The sequence below is a fragment of the Palaemon carinicauda genome, chromosome 26 (assembly GCF_036898095.1).
Source record: "Palaemon carinicauda isolate YSFRI2023 chromosome 26, ASM3689809v2, whole genome shotgun sequence".
Classification (NCBI taxonomy): Eukaryota; Metazoa; Arthropoda; class Malacostraca; order Decapoda; family Palaemonidae; genus Palaemon; species Palaemon carinicauda.
Genome location: NC_090750.1, coordinates 90,150,894 through 90,172,850, shown reverse-complemented (window position 1 = coordinate 90,172,850; position 21,957 = coordinate 90,150,894). Strand labels below are relative to the sequence as shown.

Genomic DNA, 21,957 nt, shown 5'->3' with positions numbered 1-21,957 from the left:
ATGATGAATTGCTTTTAACATGATGAAGCATCAAACTAGAAAAAGAAAACCTTGGTAGTTAGGCAGTATTCTCCAAGTTGAATTCCAGTTTTGCATAACCTAGGGATCAAGACTTGAATGACAAGAAAATAAAGATACCTGTAAAATTGTTTAGGGCATTAATGTACCAATACTTGGTTGAAATAGAAAGAAAAGAGTTGGTTCTGTTTCTAATCACCATTAGCATTCCTTTCTAAGTTGGGTGTAGCCAAACTTTTAAAGGCATCACACATTGCAACGAGAGTGGTGATCAGCAAGAATGTAAGACTAGAAAAATTGCTCTAACCTATTAATGAAATAAAGGGACAAGCTTTTGTATAAGGTGCAACAATTTTGTATTTTTATTCAAATAAGAAAGGGAAAACTAATACCGTACAGTATACCTTCCATCTGATGGCTGAAGCTACTTTAAAACATAAATAAATTAACCATGGTTTAGCTTTGCAAACTTATTAATTCGATCTAAATTAAATTAACCCATGCTGTCCTCTATCAAATTATTTTGATATATGCAATTTGTTATTGAACCTTTGCTTAACATGTCTGACATTCTATCCATGAATTCAGTTATTTTTCAATTATGAGAGTATTAAAAAGATATTTTATCTTCTTATTACAGAGTACTGTACAGTATTTATAAGAATCAAAATTAACTTTGCTAGAGCCGTATGTCTGTTGATAACGTAATCTGTGTAAATATGAAGATTTTGTTTACTGTTCAAGTTCATGTAATGTTCAGTTTTTTATATTACATTATAGGGCATACATCTTCCCTGGGAGACACTGCTATAACACTTTCTCTCCTCCTGAGGGCACTTCGTCTGTCACCTTCCTTCTCGTGGACCTACAAGGACCCGGCAGTTACCCTGCTGTGTTCCTTCTTGCCCTTACGCAGCCGTCCTGCCCACAGTAGTCCCTGCATATAACTCTTAACTTTATTTTGCATTTAATATCCCTGAAAATTAAAATACTTCTTTTTCATTTGGTTAAATACTTTTGATTATAAATTTGCCTCTGAAACCTTTCCAACTCCATAAGTCATATGACTTGCGTCTAAAATCAATTTCCTTATCTAGATTACATTTCTTTGATGGGCTACATGCTAGAACCTGTATCTCTTGTAAGGTGGGACAATCATAAGAGAACAGGGCATACAATATTAGGAGTCACTATTGCAGTATTATGCTACTTAATACATATGTATTTAATAGGCACTTGTATGGAATGTACTGCCTGTGAGTCAAAATGTGATCTGATGCTTTGAAGTGTCTAGTATTATGTTGGAAAATTATTAATTGCGGTGGTTTGGAGGTTTATTACACTTTCTTGAAAAGTATAGTTCTTCACTGGTAAGAATGTCTCGGTAACTAGTCGAAAGTACAACTGCTCAATACTATTATTGTGCAAATATTTATTGAATTAATACAATTTAAATCGTGTATACAGTATGTTCACTTCATTCAAAGATATCATCGACTTTAAAGGTCAAAGTAATTTTATACATTTCTTAACCAACAGAAGTCCCTCTTTCATTTTGAACATTTTATTACATTCAAGATTTAAAGACACTTCTTCACTGAAGGTAATTAAAAAAATTGGTTGTTCCGAAACCGAAATACAAACCACGCTATTTACATTGGGTTTACCTTTCGGCGTAGCTGAAATTGACGAGCCAATAGATTTTAACGAGGGTTAACTACCCCCGCGCTAGTTAGCGGGGGTAGGGGAAGGGGTAGCTTGCTACCCCTCCCCCCCCACACCGGTGAATTGCTTCACTTCACTTTTGGCTCGGACGATGTGCAGACGTGTCCGTCTATCGTCCTTGTTTTTGATAGCCTTAATCTTTTCTTTGCTTTCCTCAGCTTTGTGTGTTGGGTTTGCCCGCCGGCGTAAGAAGAAGTCCAAGAGAGACCGTTCTCCTTCGAGGGTTGCCTTGAAGGAGGAAGGCTCTCGGGACTCTTCTTCCGCCGCCCAAACCTTCTCTGAAGCTCCCCCTCGTCCGGCTCCTAGTGAGAGGCCGCCGAGTGGGAGCGCAGGCCCTAGTTCTGTTTCCCGACCTCGGGGTGCGGGAGAGGGCGTCGCCTCCCATAGCAGGGCGGTTCCCCCTCCTCCTCCGGGGGAGGATTAGGATAATGTTAATTCTATGTATAATGATGATCTTTTTCAGCCTTGGGGTTCCTTGGGGCTTAAGGGCCTGCCCTCCAAGGAAGCCCTGTTTGACCTTATTCAGTTAGGGGCCGCTGTCAAGCAGTCGCCGGTGATAGCAGAGGTAGATCCTCTGTCTATCATCGACGTCGTGGTGGCAGAGGCTTCCGACGAGTCTGGTCAAACCTCTGCAGCTCCTGATGTGGATGACGTTGCTGAAGGCTCTCCTCCCCCTTCTGTACATCCTTCGGAGGATGAAGGGGGTCCTACGGGCTCTCCTGCGGCTAAGTCTCCCCCTCGGGAGAGCACTCTGACTGAGATTCCTCTTCGGAGGACTGATGATCCTGACGACCTCCCTCGTGGCCGCCTTCGCCGTAAGGCTCATCGTCCGCTTCGCCGCAGGGGCCTCCCGTCTCCCTATAAGGGTGTCAAGAGGCGCCTTTTCGAGTCTTCTCCTCCTCCATCCTCCGATGGGGACTCTCCTCACCAGAAGCAGTCTGTAGCAGCCGCGTCCTTAGACCTCTCCGGGGATCGTTCACGTTCTCCCACGCCTTCCAGTCCTTCTACTTCCTGTGCAGACGGCCAGCAGTCTGATCTCGTCAGCTGACGGGCACCGGTCCCTTCGGGGCAAAGGGATGTTACCCACGGTGTGGGCGCTTCCCTTGCGCGTCAGCGTTCCCCTGCGCGCCCTTCTGCGCGTTCACGCGTAGTTGCACACCAACGCTCTCCTGCTCGTCAGCGCGCTCCTGATCGCCAGCGCTCTTCTGATGATCAACGCCCTACTGCTCGCCAGCGCTCTCTTAAGGACAATGAACATCCTCTTGTTCCTGCTGCGAGCCCAGCGCGCCAACGGTCTCCTGAGCGCTCTAGATCTCCTGCTCGTCAACGCGCACTTGCGCTTCCAGTTCCTGACACGCGCCCTGTGCGCCCACGCGCCCTAGAACTCCGGTTCAGGACATGTGCAAGGACTCAACTTCTCCTCGCCCTCGCGATCCTGCTCGTCAGCTTTCTCCTGCGCAGCAACTCGCGCGGTCTCCTGCGCAGCAACTCGCGCGGTCTCCTGCGCGTACATCTAGAGTTCCTGCACGCCCACGCGCCTCCTCTTCCTGAGCCCACTCGCGAGCGTTCGCCTTTGCGCGTCGCGCCGACAGCTCCTGCGCAGCCTTCTACGCGCCGTCTCCCTGCTCGCCAGCAATCTCCGACGCATCAACGTTCTCCTGCTCGTCAGCGATCTCCTGCGCGTCAACGATCACCAGCGCGTCAGCGTTCCCCTGAGCGCCGGCGATCTCCAGATCCTCCTCGTGATCCATCGCCTGCGCGCAAGCGCTCTCCTACGCGTCAGCGGCCAGCAGATCCGGAGAAACATTGCTCCCCTGCGATCAGCTCGCCTGCGCGTTCTACGCGCCATCGCTCGCCAACGTGCCATCGCTCGCCGACTCACCATCGCTCGCCCACGCGTCACAGGTATCCAGGACACTATCGGTCCCCTGGCCCTCAGCGGTCTCCTGAGCGCTCTCGTTCGCCAGCGTGTTCACTCGCCAACGCTCTCACTCGCCCACGCGCCCGTTTGCCCGCGCGCGCTCGTTTGTCTCCGCGCGATTGCGCGCCCACGCTCCAACAGCCCCTCGCGCGCGACTTTCGTATCACCCTCGCGCGAGCGTCAGCACGACCCCCGTTCGCGTCAGGTTCCGCAGCTCGCGGCAGCAGCAGGGACGCGTGTCGCCAGGTCGCAGTCGGGATCACCTCCACCTAAGCGCAGGTCTCTTTAGCAGGACAAGGAAGGACCTACGGAGAGGTCAAGGCAACTTTCTTCCCCTTCTTTTTTGCAGGCAGGTCCAGTGGTGTCCACTCCGAAGGATTGCCCGATCCCCTTCCCTCCAGCGAGAATTTCCTGGTTTGGTCCTCTGATGCGGGCGTTAGTGAAGGCTATGAAGCCGGCACTCGCCGATCTAGGACACAAGCCAGCAACGGCCTCGCCCCCGCTGAAGAGAAGGAGAGGAGTGGACTTCGTGGTGACTTCTCCCAGGGAGAAGTTGGTTCCTAAGAGGTCCGTCAGGAAGGCCCTGTCCCCTTCGCAGTCGTTTTCTCCCTCTCCCGTAGACGAGGCTTTTCCGTCCTCGGGAGAGTCCAGTGAGGCGGCGGTCTCCCCCTCGGCACCAAGGGGGGAGTCACCTCCTCGTGGAGGAGAATCGTCTCGCGCGGAAGGTACCTACCAGACCACTTTGCTGGAGTCTTGTATCCCGCCCAGGAGGGAACCCAAGGACTCCAAGACGTTGCCGAAGTCTTCTGCACGTATTCGTCAGAAACCAGCTAGACCCCGGGAGAACGTCCACGTGTCTCCCCAGGAAGAGCTTCCGGGGACAGGAGACTTAGCTGCCAGTCCGCAGGGAGGAGAGCAACAAGAGTCTGAGCATGCCTTCTGGCAGGTCTTGGGCCTGTTGAGACAGCTCAACGGGTTCATGGACCCTGTGATCGCCCGCCGTGAAGGCAAGGACACGGTCCTGGATCAGGTTTATGGAACTCAGAAGCCCCCAAAGGCCAGCGCGGCTCTGCCCTGGTCCCAGGGGCTGAAGAGTGCCAGAGCCTGGGCCAACGCTCAGCTCGCAGTACTCGCTTCCTCCAGTCGTTCCTCTGCCGGGAACAAACTCCTCCCACCTCCTCGTCTCCAGCAGAGGAGGTATTTTGAGATCATGGGGGAGTCTAGTCTCGCTCTTCCCCTCCACCATTCGGTAGAAGAGCTTACTAGGGGAGTTCCTCTTGAGAAGCTCTCCGCCCGGCAGGTGACGTTCTCGGCGTTGGAGATCCTAAGCCATGAGAAGGTCGCGAAGTGCGCCATGCAGGCCACTTCGTGGCTGGATGTCTGGCTAGGTTCTCTGGGCATCCTATTGCGCTCTGAGGATCTGTCTAATGAGAGCAATAGGAAGGCCCTGGAGACCTTCCTCCTCTCGGGCACTCGCTCCATCGAGTTCCTGGCACATCAGGTTACCAACCTGTGGGCCAACTCGGTGCTCAAGCGTCGTGATGCGGTGACCGCGAAGATCCATCCGAAGGTCCCCGCCGTGGATGTCAACAGGCTCAGACACGCCTCCCTCCTCGGGGGGAATTTGTTTGAGCCCCAGGACATGGAACGTACAGCTGAGAGGTGGAGGAAGTCTAGCCAGGACTCCCTTCTCCAAAGGGCCCTTGCATCTCGGCCCTACAAGCCTCCATCTCCGCAGCAACATCAGCAGCAGCCTCGCAAGACACCGAAGCAGGCGCCGGCAACTAAGAAAGTGGTGTCTAAGCCCCAGCCCTTTCCTGCCAAGGACAAGAGGGGCGGTAAGTCCTCCAGGGGAGGCAAGACTCCTAGAGGGAGCGGCCGCGGCCGCAAACGCTAGGAGTGGTAGTCCCCCCGCGTGTCCACCTGTGGGGGGATGCTTTCAAAGTTGCGTGCACAGGTGGCAGCAACATGGGGCCGATGCTTGGACGGTCTCCGTGATCGGCCAAGGGTATCGCGTCCCATTCACGACATCTCAACCTCCCCTGACAGCGAATCCAGTGTCGTTGAGCTCCTATGCCATGGGTTCGGTAAAGGGGCCAGCCCTTCGGGCGGAAGTCGAGACCATGCTCAAGAAGGATGCTCTCCAGGAGGTCGTCGTCGGCTCCCCAGGCTTCTTCAGTCGACTCTTTCTTGTAAAGAAGGCGTCTGGAGGCTGGAGACCCGTCATCGACATCTCAGCTCTGAACAAGTTTGTCAAGCAAACTCCATTCAGCATGGAGACAGCGGACACGGTCAGACTTGCGGTGAGACCACAAGACTTCATGTGCACAGTGGATCTGAAGGACGCGTACTTTCAGATCCCAATCCATCCGTCTTCCAGGAAGTACTTGAGATTCAGCCTAGACAGCAAAACCTACCAGTTCAAGGTGCTGTGCTTCGGTCTCTCCACAGCACCTCAGGTGTTCACCAGTGTGTTTACCCTGATTTCGTCTTGGGCGCACAGGAACGGCATCCGTCTCCTCCGTTATCTGGACGACTGGCTGATCCTAGCAGACTCAGAGTCGACCCTTCTTCGACACCGAGACAGGCTTCTGGGACTTTGCCAAGATCTGGGGATCGTGGTAAATCTCGAAGTCCTCTCTGCAGCCGTCCCAACGACTGGTTTATCTAGGCATGCTAATAGACACCAATCTCCGCAAAGCCTTTCCATCAGACGACAGGATAGCAAGGCTGAGGAGGGTGGCGGAACCCTTCCTCAGGCGAGAAGAGCTTCCTGCCCAATCGTGGTTACGTCTCTTAGGTCACCTGTCCTCCCTGGCCCGTCTGATTCCAAACGGCCGTCTCAGGATGAGATCCCTGCAGTGGCGGCTCAAGTCCCAGTGGAGTCAAGGATCCGATTCCCCGGACTTCCTGGTCCCGATAGGACCTTTGGAACAGGCGGACCTGCGGTGGTGGCTGGTCGACAAGAACCTGCGAAAGGGAGTGGATCTTCTCGTCCTCCCCCCGAAATTGACACTGTTTTCGGACGCGTCAAAAGAAGGGTGGGGGGCGCACATTCTGAACCAGAGGACCTCAGGCCTTTGGTCAGAATCAGAAAAGTACCTGCACATCTACCTGCTAGAAATGAAGGCCGTTTTCCTGGCTCTTCAACAGTTCCAACGGACCCTGGCGGGTCACTCCGTGGTGGTGATGAGCGACAACACCACGGTAGTGGCTTATATCAACAAGCAGGGAGGTACTTTTTCGCAGCAGCTATCCCATCTTGCAGTAGAGATTCTGAGGTGGACCGAAGTCCACTCGATAACACTATCAGCTCGCTTCATTCCTGGCAAGAGGAATGTGCTCGCCGGCAGTCTGAGCAGGGCTTCGCAGATAGTGAGTACCGAGTGGTCTTTGGATCCTCAGATAGCCAACAAAGTCCTGACTTTGTGGGTTTCCCCAACCGTGGATCTGTTCGCGACAGCTTTGAATTTCAAACTGCCCCTGTACTGCTCTCCAGTCCCGGACCCCAAGGCACTCTGGCAAGATGCTTTCCAACAACGGTGGGACAACATTGACGTGTACGCCTTCTCACCGTTCTGTCTGATGAGAAGGGTGCTCAACAGGATCAGACTATCGGTCAACTTGTCGATGATTCTGATAGCTCCGCTGTGGCATCACGCGGAATGGTTCCCGGACCTTCTGTAGCTCCTGACGGAGCTCCCGAGAGAACTTCCCCCATGACACTGAGTTACTCAGACAACCACATTGCAACATCTTCCACAGAGCCGTAGCCTCGCTTCGGCTTCACGCCTGTACGTAGACTGTCCAGCGTCTCCTCACGGAGAGAGGCTTTTCGTAACAGGTTGCAGAGAGAATGTCTCGGCACCTGCGAAAGTCCTCTGAGGAAGTCTACCAGGTGAAGTAGAGAGAGTTCTGTGGTTGGTGTCGTGGGAGGGGTATCTCTCCACTCGATGCCACTATTCCAGCAATAGCGGAGTTTCTCGTTTATTTGCGGGAGGAAATGCGCCTTTCGGTCTCAGCGGTGAAAGGCTATCGCTCAGCCTTAAGCTTGGCTTTTAGGCTGAAGGGAGTGGACATTTCTTCCTCGCTGGAACTCTCTTTACTCATACGTAGCTATGAGCTTACCTGCCCTCAGTCGGAAGTGAGACCTCCTCCTTGGAACGTGGTTCGGGTCCTCAGGGCTCTTAAGAGACCTCCCTTCGAACCATTACGCCACGCCTTTGATCGCCACCTGTCTTGGAAGACGGCTTTCCTGCTCGCTTTGGCCTCTGCCAAACGAGTTAGTGAACTTCATGGTCTCTCGTACGACGTCGCCCATTCAAGGGGATGGGGGGAGGTAACGTTCAGGTTCGTCCCTGAGTTTGTTGCCAAGACTCAGAACCCTAGAGTGCCGGACCCACGGTTCGATTCTTTCAGGGTCGCGAGTCTTCGTTCTGTAACAAGCGACCCAGACCAGCTGCTATTATGTCCAGTGAGGAGTCTGAGGTGTTACTTGAAGAGAACAGCTGCAGTTCGTCCTCAGGTGCAAGCATTGTTTGTTAGCACAGGCAGGACGAAGAGGAGGGTCACCAAGAACACCATCTCAGCTTGGATTCGAAGGGTTATCTATCACGCCTTGAATCCGGACCCTCCTCCGTCACATCGCCCTAGGGCACACGACGTCAGGGGCATCGCTACGTCCCTGGCCTTCAAGAGAAACTTCTCTGTGACGCAGGTACTTCAAGCTGGGGTCTGGAAGCGTCAGACGACCTTCACAGCCCACTACCTGCAAGACGTGACCCACAGGAGCCTCGATACTTTTTCTATCGGCCCTGTGGTGGCTGCACAACAGCTGGTCTAGCCTCAGGCTCCTTTATGGACAAGTAGCAGTAGGTTGAGGGCGTTGTTACCCGGTTTTAGTCTGCGTGAATGAAAGAGTATGTCTGACCCTTACTTCTTTCTTCATCCTCCCCTCTCTTGGGGAAGCAGCATCCTGGTCTCTGCATAGCTGACCTCAACCTCTGCAGGTAAACCATGCTTCCTTGTGCTCCTAGTATTAAGCTTAATACTGTCGCGTCCCCCATACCCTGACGAGGTGGTATTGGGAACGTCCTATCCTGGATTCCTATCTAAAGGTCTCAAGGTCAACTTCATAGGACGAGTCACGCTCTTTCCTCCACACACAACTTATGTAGGCCACACGTTCCTTGCGAAGCGAGGAACTTGTGAGGTGCAGGGACTCCTTTTCTCGAGTGCTACTCACTTGGAGTCGGAGTCCCCGGGTAAAGCCAAAGTCAGTAAGGCTGGGGACTTTCCACCCTTCCTAAGGGGTAAGTCACCCAATGTAAATAGCGTGGTTTGTATTTCGGTTACGGAACAAATGACAAATTCGGAGATAATTTGTATTTTTCCTAAGCATACAAACCTTAGCTATTTACACATATTTGCCCACCAGCCCTGTCCCCCAAGTCAAGTCCTACCTCTAAGTGAAGTGAAGCAAATCACCGGTGTGTGGGGGGGGAGGGGTAGCAAGCTACCCCTTCCCCTACCCCCGCTAACTAGCGCGGGGGTAGTTAACCCTCGTTAAAATCTATTGGCTCGTCAATTTCAGCTACGCCAAAAGGTAAACTCAATGTAAATAGCTAAGGTTTGTATGGGTTAGGAAAAATACAAATTATCTCCGAATTTGTCATTTTTAGTTAGGTTTCTGTGATTATAAATTATCAAGGCAGTGGATGTTTGTGGTTGTTATATATGAGATACTGTTTTGATGACTGTAGAAACTGAGTAAACAGAAAAGGGAGTCGTTTACCACTTCCTGCTAGAATGTTGTTGCTTTTACTAAATTTATTGAAGGAAAGAAAATTGGAAAATTTTGAAAGTTTATGGGGAAAGGTCTATTAAACCAAATTTCTAGATAAAAAGAAGAACTCCACACACTATGCCAAGTACAGTATTAAATAATCAAAATTTGTCTAATATACATTAAACATGCACTTTATTACTGATCTGCCTGTTATGCAAAAGAGCATTGTCTGAGTGCTCATAGATCATGAATTTTGTCAGTTATGAGTGATGAGACTATGATATAAGTAAAAATGCCTGTATGTTTCTTTTGAGTTTGTATACTGTATAATCTTTTCAGAATGAACATAGTTTTGGAGAAGTTGTTTTTCTAGGCATGCACTTTGCATCAGTTATATATTGTATCAGAAAGGCCATAACTCAATTTTGTACAATGTTTTAATAGTCAATTACAGTATTTTCAAGTTAAGTAATTTCCTACGATGTTTTTCATCAAATAAGAAAAAACAATGCACTGATAATTTTTGTATGCTAAGTGATTGTTGAAAAACCTGTCATTCCTTTCTTTTTTATTTAATATGTCAAGACTAGAACAGATACTAGCACTCATTTTCGGAAAATTCTACTAATGGCTAACCATATTGTTGTGAATAGTACTTTAAAGCAAACCAAAGGCAAGAATGATTAGTTGATTAGTATATGTTCTAGTGATATCAGAAAGCCTGATTGATAATTTCTTTGTACTTTTATTTTTAAATATTTAACTTAGCCGGTGAATATATAATAGCTGCAACTCTGTTGCTCGACAGACAAAAAACAGTAAAAACTCGCCAGCGATCGCTATACAGGTTGCGGGTGTGCCCACCAGCGCCAACTGTCGGCCAGATACCACTCTCGATGTAAACAAAGACTCAATTTCTTCTCTGTCGACGTGTCGACAAGACGTACTTTACTCGCTGTTGAACCTGGAGTTTTTTCACATCATATTTGGTGAAGTACTTTAATTTGGTTTGAGCTTTAGCAGTACAGGTGTTTTTCTTCAAATAAATCCTTGAACTCTTTTTTGGATCGGATTAATTGTTGATGACTTAGATCGTTTTTTGGAATTTTCCCTTGACTAATTCAAAAGGGCTGACCTTTCACAAGTTCCCAAGTTCAGAAAATGTAATGCTAGGGACTGTCATAGGCGTCTTCCAAAGGCTTCTCTCGACCCTCACACTGTTTGTTCCAATTGTCGGGGTAAAACCTGTCAATTGGAAGATCGGTGTGAGGAATGCGTGGGCCTTTCGGAATTCGATTTTCTCGAATTTGAGAAATATACACGCAGACTAGAGAGAGATAGGGTAAGGAGAAGTTCTTCTAGGTCGGTAGATTTTTCCTCTCCACATGCCCCTGAACCTAATCCTTCCCCTGTAGTGGTTGTTCCTAACCCCCCTCCTAGCACTCAGGAACCGTCGATGCAAGACATGATGCGTGCTATCCATGCCTTGGGGGAGAGAGTTGAGGCCCTTGCAAGTGACCGGAATCAACTCATGGCGGACGTAAAGGAACTAAAGTGCCAAAGTGCCGCGGCGGAAAGTGTTAAAGTGCCTAGTGTTTCTCAAAGTGTTGTGAACAGTGTTGCGCTTGAGGGTTCGTCTGTTCGTGCCTGTCGTCCTCCTAGTCCGGGACCTCTTGCAAGCTCCCAAGCCCAGGGGAGAAGCAATGTCGTACGACTCATGGGTTCGAGAGGCCTTGATCAGCGAACAGACGTTCCCTCTATGGTATCAGGCGTATCTCCCCAAGATCGCCCCTACCAACGTAAGACGAGAGAGCCCATTTTTACCTCGTCGTCCGAAGGTGTTTCTCGTAAGAAACCTTGGACCAAGGTCTCCAGACCTTTGAAACGTAAGTCGGTCCCTTCAGGACAAGTCCAACGTCCCGGTTGTAGCCACTGGGACAGTTCGGACTTGTTGCCGTCATCTGATGACTGCTCACCGCCTAAGAGAGGCAAAGCTGTGCCGCCTCAGTCGCTCACCCCGTCTGTTGCCGCACCTGCTTCCGTAGACCCTAAATGGGTGTTACTGCAGGACATGCAGTCCAAGCTTGCGTCCTTGATGGAGGACTTCAATGCGGAGAAGGTTGCTGCTGAACCTTCTGGCCAACAACCATCCAAGCGGTCTGTTGTGCGTCCTGTTGACGTTGAGGTAGCTTTCTCGCGTCAACCAGTTGGGGTAGTACCTCCACCGATGCGACCCAGTGTGGGTTGCCAGCCGCACGTTGACGTTAGGCGACGCACGGAGGTGGTTGTTGACGTTCAGGACGTTCATCAACCATGAGAGGTGACTTGTTTTGACGCGGTGCGTCAACCTCCGCAACCCGGTATGGTGTTGACTGCACAACCCAGACGGTCTAAACAGTCTCGGGTGGACGCTGTGCGTCCTCGCGCACCCATGGTTGTTGACAGTTCCCAGACTGTGCAGCAGTTCCATGACGCTGCGTCCGGCTCCGTCACGCATGCACCAGTGCGACCGGACTCGGCGAGTCAAACGTTGCCCACTCCTTTGCCGTTTCCTCATCAGTTATCGGATGAGGAACTGTCAGATGAGGACGTTGCTGAACCACAAGAGGATCAACCTTCAGAACTTGATGAGCCTAAGGCAACTCAACCATCCTTAGACTTTAGAAAAGTCATGGCTGTGTTTAAGGAGTTGTTCCCTGACCACTTTGTTTCTGTGGCTCCTCGTTCGCCGCCGTCTGAGTTTGTATTAGGCGTTCCTGCTACAGTGCCTGCCTTTACTAAACTCGTTCTCTCGCGCTCATCCAAGAGAGCTTTGCGGCTGTTGGGAGATTGGTTAGAGACCAAGAAGAGTTTAGGGAAGACAGCATTTGCCTTTCCCCCATCTAAACTCTCGTCTAGATCGAGCGTCTGGTATGCCACGGGAGAAGTTCTCGGCTTGGGAGTTCCTGCCTCTGCCCAGGGCGACTTCTCAAGTCTTGTAGACTCTCCCCGCCGCCTTGCCATGAGACGCTCGAAGATTTGTTGGTCACCATCGGACCTGGACCACCTTCTTAAAGGTATATTTAGGGCTTTCGAAGTCTTTAACTTCCTAGACTGGTGCTTAGGAGCCCTGAGTAGGAAAATCTCTTCTGCAGATAAGGATGTTTCCTTGCTCATTATGTCCTGCATGGACAAGGCCGTCCGTGATGGGTCCAACGAACTTGCCGCCTCATTCACGTCCGGAGTCCTGAAGAAGCGAGAGTCTCTATGTTCTTTCCTGTCTGCTGGAGTGACGCCATGCCAAAGATCTGAGCTACTCTTTGCGCCCCTTTCCAAGTGCCTATTTCCTGAAGTCTTGGTTAAGGAAATTGCCTTGTCTTTAGTACAGAAGGACACCCACGATCTAGTTGCGTCCTCGGCTCGCAAAGCTCCCCCTTTGCCTACATTGTCTGCTAGACCGAGGATAGACACTCCAGCGTCTCGGTTTATTCCGCCCTTTCGTGGCAGAGCCTCCAGCAGAGGAGGTGCTCGTGCCGAAGGGAAGCGAGGGAAGAGGAAAGGATCCAAGTCCTCTAAGGGCAGAGTCTGACTGCCCGCAACTTCAGACAGCAGTAGGAGCCAGACTCAAGAACTTCTGGCAAGCCTGGGAGAGGAGAGGCGCAGATCAACAATCTGTGAGGTTACTCAGAGAGGGGTACAAAATCCCTTTTGTACGCAAACCCCCTCTAGCGACGTCCCCCATCGATCTCTCTCTCAGGTACAGAGAGGAAGAAAAGAGACAAGCCCTGAAACTGGAAGTGTCTCTTTTGCTAGAGAAGGGAGCGGTGGTCAAAGTCTCGGACCTTCAGTCACCGGGGTTTTACAACCGTCTCTTCCTAGTATCAAAGAAGACAGGAGGTTGGAGACCGGTGCTAGACGTCAGTGCTCTGAATGTCTTTGTCACAAAGACGAAGTTTTCCATGGAGACCACAAAGTCAGTCTTAGCAGCGGTCAGGAAGGAAGACTGGATGGTCTCGCTAGACCTAAGGGACGCCTACTTCCACATCCCCATTCACTCAGACTCCCAACCTTTTCTGAGATTCGTCTTCGAAGATGTGGTTTACCAGTTTCGGGCCCTGTGCTTTGGCCTAAGCACAGCTCCTCTCGTATTTACGAGGCTGATGAGGAATGTGGCGAAATTCCTCCACTTATCGGACATCCGAGCCTCCCTTTATTTGGACGACTGGCTTCTCAGAGCCTCTTCCAGTCGTCGCTGTCTGAAGGATCTCAAGTGGACTCTAGATCTGACCAAGGAATTGGGACTCCTAGTCAATTTGGAAAAGTCGCAGCTGGTCCCATCCCAAACTATTCTGTATTTAGGGATGGAGATTCACAGTCAAGCTTTTCGGGCTTTTCCGTCGGCCCCCAGAATAGATCAAGCCCTGCTCTCCATCCAGAAGATGCTGAAGAAAGAACGCTGCTCAGTCAGGCTGTGGATGAGTCTGGTAGGGACGCTGTCATCCCTGGAGCAATTTGTATCACTAGGAAGACTACACCTCCGTCCTCTTCAATTCCATCTGGCTTTTCACTGGAAAAAGGACAAGACGCTAGAGGCGGTCTCGATCCCGATTTCCGGAAAGATAAAGTCTTGTCTGACTTGGTGGAAGGACAATATCAAACTAAGAGAGGGTCTTCCCCTGGCAGTTCAGATACCCAACCACGTTCTCTTCTCGGACGCATCGGACTTGGGCTGGGGCGCGACGCTGGACGGTCGGGAATGCTCAGGTCTGTGGAACTCGAGTCAGAGGAGCATGCATATCAACTGCAAGGAGCTTTTGGCAGTTCATCTGGCCTTGAGAAGCTTCGAGTATCTCCTTCGAGGCAAAGTGGTGGAAGTAAACTCGGACAACACCACGGCCTTGGCGTACATCTCCAAACAGGGAGGTACCCACTCACTGACGTACGAGATCGCAAGGGACCTGCTCATCTGGTCAAAAGATCGAGGCATCTCCCTAGTAACGAGGTTCATCCAGGGCGACTTGAACGTCCTAGCAGATTGTCTCAGTCGGAAAGGTCAAGTAATTCCAACCGAATGGACCCTCCACAAGGATGTGTGCAAGAGACTTTGGGCCACTTGGGGTCAACCCACCATAGATCTCTTTGCAACCTCGCTGACCAAGAGGCTTCCAATCTATTGCTCTCCAGTCCCGGACCCAGCAGCAATACATATAGATGCCTTCCTCCTAGATTGGTCACATCTGGATCTTTACGCATTCCCACCATTCAAGATTGTCAACAAGGTACTGCAGAAGTTCGCCTCTCACGAAGGGACAAGGTTGACGTTAGTTGCTCCCCTCTGGCCCGCGAGAGAATGGTTCACCGAGGTACTTCGATGGTTAGTAGACGTTCCCAGAAGTCTTCCTCTAAGAGTAGACCTTCTACGTCAGCCACACGTAAAGAAGGTACACCAAAGCCTCCACGCTCTTCGGCTGACTGCCTTCAGAGTATCGAAAGACTCTCGAGAGCTAGAGGCTTTTCGAAGGAGGCAGCCAGTGCGATTGCTAGAGCAAGGAGAGCGTCTACCATTAGAGTCTACCAATCGAAGTGGGAAGTCTTCCGAGACTGGTGCAAGTCAGTTTCTGTATCCTCGACCAGTACCTCTGTAGCCCAAATAGCTGATTTTCTCTTATACCTGAGAAAAGGACGATCCCTTTCAGCTCCCACTATCAAGGGCTACAGAAGCATGTTGGCATCGGTCTTCCGGCATAGAGGCTTAGATCTTTCCAACAATAAAGATCTGCAAGACCTCCTTAAGTCTTTCGAGACCACTAAGGAGCGTCGTTTGGCTACTCCTGGGTGGAATTTAGACGTGGTCCTAAGATTCCTCATGTCAGACAGGTTTGAGCCTTTACAGTCAGCCTCCCTGAAAGATCTCACTCTTAAGACTCTTTTCCTGGTATGCTTAGCCTCGGCTAAAAGAGTCAGTGAGATTCATGCCTTCAGCAAGAACATCGGATTTTCGTCGGAAGAAGCTACTTGTTCGCTGCAACTTGGTTTTCTAGCCAAAAATGAGCTACCTTCCCGTCCTTGGCCTAAATCTTTCGATATTCCCAGCTTATCGGAGATCGTAGGCAATGAACTAGAAAGAGTCTTATGCCCTGTTAGAGCTCTTAAGTTCTACTTAGCTCGTACTAAACCTTTACGAGGCCAATCTGAAGCTTTATGGTGTTCGGTTAAGAAACCATCCTTGCCTATGTCAAAGAATGCTTTGTCATACTTTATCAGATTGTTAATACGAGAAGCTCATTCACATCTGAGTGAGGAAGACCGATCTTTGCTTAAGGTTAAGACGCACGAGGTTAGAGCTGTAGCAACTTCCGTGGCCTTTAAGCAAAATAGATCTCTGCAAAGTATAATGGACGCAACCTATTGGAGAAGCAAGTCAGTGTTCGCGTCATTTTACTTGAAAGATGTCCAGTCTCTTTACGAGAACTGCTACACACTGGGACCATTCGTAGCAGCGAGTGCAGTAGTGGGTGAGGGCTCAACCACTACAATTCCCTAATTCCATATCCTTTTAATCTGTCTCTTGAAATGTTTTAATATTGTTTTTATGGGTTGTCCGGAAGGCTAAGAAGCCTTTCGCATCCTGGTTGATTTGGCGGGTGGTCAAAGTCATTTCTTGAGAGCGCCCAGATTAGGGGTTTGATGAGGTCCTGTTGTATGGGTTGCAGCCCTTGATACTTCAGCTCCTAGGGGTCTGTCAGCATCCTAAGAGGATCGCGAGGCTCCGTAAGGAAGACGTACTTACAAGGCAGAGTAATCGTCTAAGTCGACTTCCTTACCAGGTACCTATTTATTTTGTTTTTGTTATATTGATAACTGTCAAAATGAAATAAAAACTCTTAGCGTATACGATGTAAACATATTTAACTGGTCTCTACCCACCTCCTTGGGTGTGAATCAGCTATTATATATTCACCGGTTAAGTTAAATATTTAAAAATGATATTTTAATTATAAAATAAATTTTTGAATATACTTACCCGGTGAATATATAAATTAAACGACCCTCCCTTCCTCCCCAATAGAGACGCAGTGGGATGAGAAGAAATTGAGTCTTTGTTTACATCGAGAGTGGTATCCTGCCGACAGTTGGCGCTGGTGGGCACACCCGCAACCTGTATAGCGATCGCTGGCGAGTTTTTACTGTTTTTTGTCTGTCGAGCAACAGAGTTGCAGCTATTATATATTCACCGGGTAAGTATATTCAAAAATTTATTTTATAATTAAAATATCATTTTGTTATTAAAGAAGACCTATTCAACTTAAATGACAGTACTGTAGTTCTACGGAAAAGTTGTTTTGGAATTAAATGGAGCCATGGGTCTTGGGGGGGGAATTGAATTTGATTGGAGGGTACAGAAAGGAAAGTAAGCCTGTAAACTAATAATGATATACTGTAATTACTAATCCATGTAGAATGATAAATTGAAAAGCTGCACAGGTACACTACAGAAAGATAGGGAATATTAAATTTAGTGAAATTTTAGATGACTTGTGATTGTATGGTGAAGAATTTTAATTAGTAGTTAAATCCTTCTGTTTCTAACAATGATGGGTACTTTTCCTACATACTGTAGTTACATATTGTATAATTTGAAAATAAACCTTTTATCTTCATCCTTTTAAATAATACTTTAAGCTTTGAAGTCAATGTGTCTAATTTGATTTTGAAATGAACATAACTTCAAAGTGTTTTGAGCTGATACGTTTGAATTTCTACTTTCATCATTATGTCATTGACAAACAGAAAACACTTGCATGTCCAGATAACAAAAACCCCTTGAGAAAAGCTTACCTGGATCTTTTTACAATAATAATTTTTTTTTTTTTTTTTTTGTGACTGCATGGTAAGACATAGACGATTTGTGGTCGAGGCACTGTCGTTTTATTTTTTATTATTTTTTTTTAATATTAAAGACATCAATACTTGCTTTCCCATTTTCTGAGGTAGCGTTTCTATTTCAAGCATTTTGATCACCTAACCCATTGAATTTTTTTTAGCTTTATGGAAAGCAATTTGGAGAAATGGCTGCCTTCTCATTAAGTTCTTCAAAATGCCTTTGATTAATTAAGAGAAATCCAAGTATGTTGTACAGTGGATAGAAATATTCCTTTAGTTAAACATGTTTAAATGTGTGGAATTATAAATTATTCATGTAAAGAAATTAGGCTCATTACTATCCTGCACTAGCAACATTAGTAACTTCATTCTAACTATATTCTCGTTGTTACTATCATGTTTGGGTTTCATTATTGGTTTTTGTAATTCAGTACTGTTACAGGATCATTCTTCTTGTACTGAAGCACCATCATTGTCATGGATGTTTTTACATCACAATACATAAATGATGCAGATAGATTTATCATCATTCATTATACAATGTTTTATTAGGCAACTGATATTTTTTATTGTTAATTCATCATAGTTTGGCTTTGATCATTTCTTTTGCAGTAATTGAACAATTTAGAGAACTTTTTAAAACTGAAAAGGGTCAAATCTTGGGTCTCTTGCATGCAGCTTAATACACGACAAGTCACTAAGGCACTGCATGTTGACCCTTATAGATTGGTGGGATAGAATTGACCCTTAAGTGGTCGTACTTGTTACTCTTGGCCACTCTTTCAACTTTGCCAAACCTCTTAGCAGTAGGGTTATCCCTCTTTTAGACACTTCATACTATATTTGCCTACAAGACTAAATAAATAGCATAAATCCTGTAATGTATTGACTGATGGAGATGAATTTCTTTTTCTTCCTTCATAAGTAGATCATTATGAGGATAAGGCTTCTGAATATTCTATATCTTTTGGACCATTTTATTCTTCACCATGTTAAGGCTTTGTGTGTTGTGTTTATGTCATGCCTCTAAATTCTCACATTTTCATTTTAAAACTTCTTTGGAATAACTTCATGTTAACTCTGACATAAAAAAAAATGTACAGTATTCTCAGGACTGTTCTTGGAAATAGAAGGCCAAGCCGTGTCATTATGGTTAATATGTATGTCCCTTGCATAACAAAAGACTTCTTGCTGTGACTCGGTCGTGAAAAGGCAAATACCCTTGCTTTCTGTGGCAGCAGTTATCCTTTAGTCCAATAGGGGAGATCATAGTTCCTTTGTTCAATTTTTCCACTGTTGAATGTATATGCAACAGTGGATAAGTTACTTTTTATTTTGAAACTATGATCATTAGATATGGCAGTATGTGTACTTTTACATAATTGTTATTCAATAATAGATCTGCCGTTTATAGTTAAATGTGCTCTATTCTTTTAAGTTTTGTGAGTTTGTAGTAGAAATGACGCAGAGGATTGTAAGTTTATTTTTATTAACAGAAGATGTATAAAAAGGAGCTTGACTGTCAAAAAGACAAATTTAGGTGTCAAAATCTTTCTGACTGCTGGGAGAATAGCCTGCTTATTCTTCATCTGCAATTGTGAGAGTGCACATTGGTATTTGGGCTGCACACTTTTAATACATGCAGGTTTATATATACTGTAATATGCATATAGTATGTTATGTACACAGCATTTAGTGGTAAAGGTCCTAACTAGCTTTATGACATGTAGGTATTGAGATAGAAAAAATGAATAATTGCACTATAGAAATCATGTACAGTACCTCTTAAGTAATTCTAGGAGACATAGTCATTAATTTTAAATGTTTTTAGCTAGATTAGATTTTAAAACAAAAGAAATTTTCCTATATTAGTTATTTCAGCTGCTGGCTAATTCAGTTGTAAGCTTGTAACACTTAAATAGGTAAGTGATTGGTGTAGATACGGTATTCAGCTACATGATGTACTTTTAAGTAAATTCACATTATTTATCCATGTAAATAAACAACGTTCATTATAAGGGAGAGCTCCTTATCATACATGTTCACATTTTCAATTACAGTATTTTTATTAATTTAATTTCATTGATGTTTGATCATCAATTTGGCTTATAGAGGCAATGTGTGTGTGAGTTTTATTATCATAAGATCTCTATGAATTTCTGTTTTGAGTCCTCTGTCATTCTAGTCTGCTTGTTTGTTATATTTCATACATTTACTGCTTTATCATTTCAATATTTGATCTTTTCTTTTAGGGTTTTCCTTGAGGGTCATATCTTGGTAGAATTTTGGTAAATACTTTCTCTAAGAAATGCCTATAAGCTTATCATTTCTGTGGATTTGCATGACACACGAAATTGCCGTGTATGTTGTATACTAACCGAATTTGTTACTGGGCTTATATCACATGTAGATCTTAACCTGATTGCAGCTTGTTTCAGACCATATTTGGTAGATCATCTGAGGATGTGGAAACATGTAGGTGAAGTTCTTTTAAATTGGATTGCAACTACCCTGTTTATGAGACCAGTACTACTCTGATGCCTTTTCACCTTTCCTTGTAGACCATACAGTTTGAGGATTTGGTGGCGGATTTTGGAATGCTAGTTTATAAGAGCATTGGCATTAGTTAATTTATTTTGAAATAAGTTTTAATATTGGTCCCTCCCCAGATGCCCATCACTTGTGCCAGCAGCATGGATTAGTATTTTCCTCAGTAAACTACTTTTATTGGTTGCAGTCTATTATTGGAGCTGGTTTATGAGAACAGAGCGTATTACGTAAATTCTTACGCTATTTTCATTATAAATAAGATTTATGAAGTTTTGTACTATTACCCAAATTGATTTGTACAACTATTAATAGTTTATGAATGAAATATTTTTCTTATGATTGATGAGATACTATTACTGTACTTATATTAAAGACTTCTTTTTGTTATCTTACATACACTTTAATATACTGTATGTTTCTTTTTTCCCAGGAATAATTTGCAGACGAGCCATCTCTTTTGGTTTTAGCATATATTATTTTAGGGAAAATTATTTTCTTTTTAATTTTACATACAGTAATGTACAGTAATCCCTTGCCATATCGTGGTTCACCTATCGCTTCCTCGGTGCATCAGATATTTATAAATATATTTTACGTAAATCTGTATCTTGGACTCTTATTTTTAGTATCTTGTGGGTTTCTGAATACATAAGTTTTATATTTTTCATTTTTCATATATATATTTTTAATAGCATTTTTGGGCTTTAAAAGCTTAAATTTATAAAGATGATAATGAAAATAATGAAAAAGCAAATACCGTAGATTTCTTTTTCTATGTCGCAGTTTTCCAGCTATAGCGGCTGGAGGCTTGGAATGTAACACCTGCGATAGCCAACGGATTACTGGAATTTACTTTCAAAGTTTTACTAATGATTGTATCCTGTATATTGGGATACGTTTGAGTACCTCGGACTATCTCATAAGTTTTACATATTTACAGACCAACAAGATCCAAATCGTATTTTAACTGACTTGTTTAGTTAAAACTATTTCAGATGGGGCTTTTGAGGCTGTAGCAGACCTGTATCCTTTGTGAATTAATGTTAGGAATAAGTGTGCTCCTCCATGGTAGTAGGGTCAGTCTAATGTGCAGAAACATTCAATGATTTCTTCCCCTATTTTGGGTCGGTCCTTTATTAAATACTAAGAGAATTAACAAGGTGTCTGCACAGGTCGATGACAAGATTTACTGTAATATCAAGCGTTGAGGTCACTTCGTAGGAATACACCCCCCCCCCCCCAACCCCTTATAAACCAGTACCAACTGCTGTACATAACTAGAATTTTCCTATCCAAGGAGTTAGTTTTGACCATAAGAATTCTGCTTCAAGTATTTTGGATAAAATCCCATCAGGATTTAGATTTTATCCAAAATGCTATGACAGACTTATCCAGCATATCTCAGTAGTACGAAGGCATCCACTCTTATCAGGTTTAGGAAAGCCTCCGTGGTCAAAGAGGGTTATCGAATACCTCTAGCCTCCGGTCCACCATTGTCCAAATAACAAATTACTTTCCCAAGTTATCTATCTAATTCAGGAAAGGCCCAGATTTTTAAGATAGATGAACAAATTCCTAGAGAATAATACTTAGATGTTTTTTAACCCATCTCTGGAGTTTTACAACAGATTACTCCTAGTCCCCAAACTGTCAGGAAGGTGAAGACAGGTGTTCAAAATTTAAAATCTAAAATTTGGTTTTCACAGATCTTTATGGAAATCCCCTTGAAAGGTCTGGGGCAGTAAAGCCAAACGGAGAGGGTTGTTCTACCATTTTACCAGTTGAAGCTAGTTCTGAATTTACAGAACAAATCGTATCCAGATCACAGGTCCTGATCCTATGATGATTGAGATATACTGTAATTGGAAATCCGTCATCTTCAATTGAACCATAGAAATAAACTTCTTAAAAGATGGCATGGTCTAGGAGCATCATCCACATACAAGGACTGAATCAGTATCAAGAGGGACTTTTTTTCATATTAACTAGCCCTCCCAACCTCCTCAATCCAAGTTAACGACCCAGTCATCTATGTCGGATTTCCGCGGTTATAAAGACCTGGCCGAGTTACGGATTGGTGAGGGTATCACAA

General features: G+C 46.0%; 1 protein-coding gene across 26 annotated transcripts in view; it reads left to right on the top strand.

Moving 5' to 3' along the window:
* syd (JNK-interacting protein syd) overlaps positions 1–21,957 on the top strand; it is a 144,058-nt gene that overhangs the window by 115,945 nt on the left and 6,156 nt on the right. The window lies entirely within an intron of this gene.